The sequence below is a fragment of the Mirounga angustirostris genome, unplaced genomic scaffold (assembly GCF_029215605.1).
Source record: "Mirounga angustirostris isolate CCGP_5_RB_7025 unplaced genomic scaffold, mMirAng1.0.hap1 SCAF_4, whole genome shotgun sequence".
NCBI lineage: Eukaryota > Metazoa > Chordata > Mammalia > Carnivora > Phocidae > Mirounga > Mirounga angustirostris.
The window spans coordinates 109,487,237-109,494,464 of record NW_026991712.1 but is presented as its reverse complement, the minus strand read 5'-3'; the positions used below and the strand labels follow the sequence as shown (position 1 = coordinate 109,494,464).

The following is a 7,228-nucleotide window of genomic DNA, read 5'->3' as shown; positions in this document are numbered from 1 at the left end:
ATGTATCATATGACCTCACTGATATGAAGAATTCTTAATCTCAGGAAACAAACTGAGGGTTGCTGGAGTGGTGGGGGGTGGGAGGCATGGGGTGGCTGGGTGATAGACATTGGGGAGGGTATGTGCTATGGTGAGCCCTGTGAATTGTGTAGGACTGTCGAATCACAGACCTGTACCTCTGAAACAAATAATATATTATATGTTAAAAAAAAAAAGGAGAAGAAGAAGATAGCAGGAGGGGAAGAATGAAGGGGGGGAAATCAGAGGGGGAGACGAACCATGAGAGACTATGGACTCTGAAAAACAAACTGAGGTAGAGTTCTAGAGGGGAGGGGGGTGGGGGGATGGGTGAGCCTGGTGATGGGTATTAAAGAGGGCACGTTCTGCATGGAGCACTGGGTGTTATATGCAAACAATGAATCATGGAACACTACATCAAAAACTAATGATGTAATGTATGGTGATTAACATAACATAATAAAAAAAATCATAATAATCAAAAAATAAGGACACCGTCAGATTGGATTTAGGGCCCACCTTAACATAGCCTCATTTTAGCTTAAGCACCTCTGTAAAGACCCTAAGTCCAAATGTAGTCACTGATATACTGGGGGTTAGGGCTTCAACATATGATTTGGGAGAGACACAATTCAGCCCATAATAGCAGCGTAGCATGTTAGCCTGCCAGACACATAAATGACACTTAGAGAGGTGAACAGAAGTTTTGTGTTTTTTATTGGAATAATATTTCCGTAAGGTGAGTGATGTAAGGTGAGCTCACCACCTGCCTTTTCAGCCATGAGCACTTGTAAGATACAAGGTACACAGTGACTAAATTGGCTCTTTGACCAAGACACGTACCAGCTCTTGCACCAGCTCTCTCCGCAAACAAACAAACAAACAAACAAACAAACAAAAAAAACTGAAGTGTTTGAGACAAAAGATTTTTTGTAAACCTGAGAACGGATTTCCAAGAAGGCTGCCAACCCTAATATAAAGGCTTTGCTACATCCAACTCTCATTGCTGTGTTTACTCACCATGGTGGAACATTTCCAATCCTGTCAGCTTGTCTTTGATTTTACATTTTTTATAGTAACTTCCTATCCAAATATCAGTGCTGCTCACTATCTTTAGATGTTCAAAATCGAAAGTTGTATAGTGGTTATGTTTTTATCTTACTTAAGGATTATTTCTATTTTTGGCAATCTTTGACAGCCCTTTTCAGCATGGGGGCTACAACAAACCCACTGAAACTCTGGCTTTTATGGAGAGCAAAACAAGCCAGAGAACTATTTCACCCAACTAACTTGGGAAATAGATTTTTGTTCCCTTCAGCCTCTGTATATCCTATGTATCTCCATTACAGGTTTACCTTAAGAATGGAATTTTGTGTCTTGCTTGCATTTTATAAATTTTGTCTGGAATATTTCACATAAGACAGGGAAGTACTTTTCCTATCTTTTATTTAAAGCCAGGATGTCTTCTGGGCCAAAGAGGTGGCTCTTAGAAATGGAGCTGGAACATGATAGTCTGCCCCAAATGGGAGACAAATCTAAAGTGTGCTGAGCTAAGAAGCCAGACAGGTTTCAAAAACCTCTTACCATATTTATTTTTAAATGTATACTTCATCTTGTGTCCATTCCCATATGATCCGCCATCAGTTATACGGTGGTAATGAAAACTTCCATGTGTTTTACAAGATAGAGGCACAATAAAAGTAATTGGGGCCCGTCATCTGCCGCTTCAGCTTTTTTTTCTTAGCGCGTGCCCCAGCACACCCCTGACTCCTTCCTCTGCCCTTCTTTTAAAAACCTTCCATTTGGGCGCCTGGGTGGCTCAGTCGTTAAGCATCTGCCTTTGGCTCAGCTCATGATCCCGGAGTCCTGGGATCGAGCCCCGCATCGGGCTCCCTGCTTGGCGGGGAGCCTGCTTCTCCCTCTCCCACTCCCCCTGCTTGTGTTCCCTCTCTCGCTGTCCCTCTCTGTCAAATAAATAAATAAAATCTTTAAAAATAATAATAATAAATAAAATAAAATAAAAAGCTTCCATTTGTGTAGCTCCTTTTCTTTTTTATTTATTTATTTATATTTTTATTATTATTATTATTTTTTTAAGATTTTATTTATTCATTTGACAGAGAGAGAGATAGCGAGAGCAGGAACACAGGTGGGGGAGCGGGAGAGAGAGAGAAGCAGGCTTCCTGCGGAGCAGGGAACCCGATGCGGGGCTCGATCCCAGGATCCTGGGATCATGACCTGAGCCGAAAGGCAGCCGCTTAACGACTGAGCCACCCAGGCGCCCCTAGCTCCTCCTTTTCATCTTTTAAAGTTTGCTGGAGAAATGATAGTGTTAATATTTCAAAGCGCTTGGGAATCAGATAGACCAGGAACTGAAATCCTGGCTCTATCCTTGGTGTGAACTTTCTCTGCCTCAGTTTCCTTATCTCTAAATGGGTGCTAATATAAAGAATACATGAGATGATATTTATAAAGCACTTGTTCTAGTGCATGGCTACATAGTATAAGCACTCCACAGTTGACAGCTATTTTAATCTTTTTATTCTCTCTCTTTGTTGTTCTTTTAAATTTTGGGTCCCCCCCAACACCACCACCTCTTCTCCTTTCTGGTCTTTATTACTCAGCCTTCTCTTTCCTCCCCAATGATGTAGTTAGTGTATCTACGGCCTTTGCCTGCGACCTAAACCAGTGACTCTCAAACAAGGGGCTGTATTGGGAAGGATTTTTAACTATTCAACTATTTTAACTATGCAAAAGCCTGAGGGAAGACTTAAATTGATCTCTCATAGGACTTCATTGTTTCTTTTCTTTTGGCTTCATTTAGGTCAACTCAATATAGAGAAACTGTCTGTTTCATGCTTATCAGAAGCTCTGATGAGGAGTTATAAACAGTTTACATTAAAAAGAGGGAGAGAAGACGAACCATGAGAGACATGGACTCTGAGAAACAAACTGAGGGTTCTAGAGGGGAGGGAGTTGGGGGGATGGGTGAGCCTGGTGATGGGTATTAAAGAGGGCACGTTCTGCATGGAGCACTGGGTGTTATATGCAAACAATGAATCATGGAACTAAAACTAATGATGTAATGTATGGGGATTAACATAAGAATAAAAAAAAAAGAGAGAGAGAATGATCAACTTATAAATATACTTTTCCTAGGAGAAGCATCTTTCAACATGTAAGTCCATGGGAATTGGAGAAGAGAATAAACAAATTAAAGGCTTTGTATTTCTTTTCTCACATCTCTAAAACTAAAGAGGTGGGCTAGATGCTTTCACTTGTTCTAAATACTAGTGATAGAACCATGCTAGCAAAACTCTTTAATCGAAAGATACTTTGGTGTTTGAGGCTCTCAGCCCTTTCATTGAGGGATACTATAAGGAATCGGTTTATGAATCACATCCTTGTATTCATTGTTCAGGAATACCATCGAGGACATTGTCGAATGTGTTATTCAGTATGGCTTCTGTATGAAACCCATTTTACCATTTCATATTAACTTCTAGCAAACTTACAGCCAAATTCAAATATCAATTTTAGTCACTGAAGGAGTCTTTATAGGCTTACTAACAATATCATCCATAATTCTGCTGTTTAAAAAAGTGTGTTCAGATTTTTCTATTTTATATTTACCTTAAATCATCTCTAGAAAAACTAAGACTATACATTAATAAGTAATTCTCATCCCTTCCCCTGGCTTCTCTAACTTCTTAGCACTCAGAGATCCCATTTCCTTCAAATATCATTTCATTCACACACGTTCTTAGGCTTTGTTTATCTCTTGGGTGAAATCAATGACTAATAATTTGTGCACATGTATAAAAGGGAGGGAGTCTATTCTTTCTTCCCTCCTGACCTCTAGTTTTTTGCATGTAGATTTTTGTTTGGCTTGCAGGTGTTATTCAATGTTATTTGGTAAGAGGAAATCTACAGTGATAACTGGTGCCCCCTATAATACTTGACTTTCCCTTATGATCTTAACTTTGCTAGTGGAGACCCTATTTTTTCTCTTTTCTGTATTTCTCTTTCCTTTTTTAGAGAATGTGCCATATTTTATTTTGGAATATGTCATATGTTACGTTGAGAACATGGACTCCAGATAAAAGTTGTCCTGAATTGCTTAGTTTGTTCCCTACGAAAACAATTAACTAATTGCAAGCCAAATGATGCACAGACTGAGGCTGGCTCTTGCCAATTCTTGGTTTAGTAATTTACTATAGGTTATTGAAACTATTTGGTGTTTTAATTTTACAAATTGCTTCAAGAGGATTTTATTAGGTAAGATACATATGCAACATCATTTTACAAAGAAGGAAAGCTAAGATACTGATAACTAAGATAGCATGTGGCTTAGCACACTGTGAAGGCCACAGATCTGGAATAGGATTTCTTGGGTTTGAACTCCAAATTCTTCAGTTATTTTTCATGTGATTTTGAACAAGTTACTTAGTTTTTTGGTACTTTGTTGTTTTTGTTTTTTAATCTTCATAGTGGGCTTAATAATGAACCTTTTAGTTTAGCTCAGAGCCTGGTGCATAAATAGTATTATTTCCTTGGTGATTTTTAATTTTCAGGATAAAACTGTCAAAACTGGTCTGCAATGAATTGAAACATAATTACACTTAATAGCTCAATCTCCATGTCTCGGGACCCTTTGTTGTTGGGTTCCTTTTATCCAGAAAAAGCTGTCCTTTACCTCAGCATTATACTTGGACATTGGGGAACAAGAAGAAGTAGCATATGTATAAAATGAAGTTGAAAAAGAAGTTGATGATTTAAATAAATGAGCATTGTTTCTTATAAAACCCAGGAAGGATAAAGAGCCCCACTCAGTTCATTAACCAGCTACTAAATGGTGTTTGTGTTATCCCCATGAATACTAAATGAATTCATTATGATATGTGCTATTACAGTGAATAGCAAATGAATTCATAACGATGGGCTCCATAAAAATATTCCTAATGGAGAAGTTATGCATTATCAAGCTGGTTTCTAGAGTAACTGAGGCTTACATTTAAATGGGGGAAATAAATAATACCAGGCACAACATGGGTTAGTTGGAGTTATTTGAGTAGGGTCTACAGAACTGAAAACACCATTCATGTCTTGGTGATTATGTCCTTAGCCTCAGATGACTCTCAGTTTTTGGTTTCTGTCCTTTATTATTGATGGCTGATGTCTATTCTGTCTTTGATTCAAAGAGACGGATGCGACCATATGCATCTGGTCAACAGTAAACCTTTGGTTTGTGATGACACAGATTAGGTGAGAAAGCTTGAAAAGTTTTCAACCTTTTCTGTCCAGAGGCTATCTAAAGGAATGGCTACCACACTTGACCAATCTGCAGGTCAGTTGCTGTACATAAAATCCAGTGAACCCCTCATCTGCCCGCTTTTTCTCAGCAGAATAAAATAAATGGTGTACCCTTGAAGTAATATTTGAATTTTATTGACCATCGTAAATAGATTATGAAGTCATGGCAGCAACAAAAGCACAGATGGTGTCTTATTATAAACCTGCAAACTACAAGTGATGAGCCTGAAGACCACTCAGAGGGCACTTGTGGGCCATCAGTGGTCTAGAAATCACACTATGATAGCCTCTCATCTAAAGGTATAATTAATTTCTTAGGAAAAAAAAATTACACAGCTTCTTGGTTCATAATAAAATTAAAATACTTCCAGGGCTTAATTTTCAAGAACCAGCAGTTTTATATGTCACTAATTTATTATTATATTTGAGCCTATGAGAGTAAAATTTACCAAGAAGTAGAAGAAGTAGAAGAAATAGAGAGCAGAACTTTACTAGTGCAAGCAGTTTAACAATTCAATTAAGTAACATTACTTGCAACCTATAGTGTGCAAAGCATTATGGGGGATACATAAATAAGACACTGTGGTAGTCCTTAAGAAATTTTCAATATAGTCTGTCATGTACATATTTTTTGGGAGGGAAATGAAATATTTTAATCTGATGGTAACACATAATACTGTATAGGGAGCACTCCCAGCTCCAAGAGTTCCCCTTCAGATTACAAGGGAATTCTTAATAATAACTGGATTTGCTAGAGCCTGGCCCCCTGCCCACGGGAAGGAGAGACAGACAATGGAGATGGAGTGGGCAAAGCTCTGAGGTCTGCTCTCTTGTCACTCACAGATCCAGTTCTGAGCAGAACTCTTGTAATCCACCAGCTCCTCAGGTTGAAACCACAAGCCAATCTCCTTCTCTGCACTCTCACGGAATCGCTGCCATGGATAATGTTCCTGCCAGTGTGGATTCAGAGGTCCCCATGGATGGTCCCAGGCTTGGAGTCTATAGGGTTGGTCTCCACGAGGCTCACTTGGCTTGTCTTCACCACATTCGGCTCCTCCCAGACCATGGCAACCACAGGCCCTGATTGCATGTACTTCACCAGGCCGGCAAAGAATGGATGGTCCTTTAGGTCAATGTAGCGTTCCTTGAGAAGGTCTTCAGAAGCCTGAATGAATTTCATAGCAATCAGGCAGAATCCCTTTTGCTCAAAACACTTGATGATCTCTCCCACCAGGCTGCGCTGGACCCCATCAGGCTTGATGACAATAAGGTGCATTCACTGTTGGCCATGGTCCTGGGGATAGAGAGCCCTCCAACTGTTGAGGCTACAACTCCATCTGGTGCCACCCTGTCATGTACATATTTAACCATGATACAAGTTAGACTGGGATAAGACTTAGAACCAATATACACATGATAGAATGTGAATAGTGGCAAAATAACAGCAAACAATTCTATTGATAAGGAAAATCTGTGTCCTAAGATAGCCGACCAAGCCAGCGAGAGGGTCCCAGTCCTTGCCCCGGGGCTTTTCCAGGTTCTTCTCCCCGCTCTGCTTCCCGCATGTACCCATCCGGGTTCTTCTCACTGCCCCGCTTCGCAAACGCACCCAAAGCGCCAAGTAATGAGGAAGTAGAAGTGTATAGATTACCCCCTTTGTTTGTGCTGGGGACTCAGATCTTTGGAGATCACCCTCCTCTGAGCCCACAGGCATTAAATAAACCTTCTATCCTCCAAGATCTGTGGGTGCCACTTGGTTCTTCTGTCAGGCCATCCAGTCCAGGTTCTGTAACACTATAGCACTTGCTATGTGCCACAAACTTTTCTAAGCACTTCACAAAAATTAACTCATTTAGTCCTCACAACAAACCTATGAATTAGGCACTATTGTTATCTC

General features: G+C 39.9%; 1 pseudogene; it reads right to left on the bottom strand.

Annotated features, from left to right (window-relative positions):
* Positions 1–5,600: 5,600 nt before the first annotated feature.
* LOC123858301 (nucleoside diphosphate kinase A-like) lies at positions 5,601–6,621 on the bottom strand (annotated as a pseudogene).
* Positions 6,622–7,228: the final 607 nt, after the last annotated feature.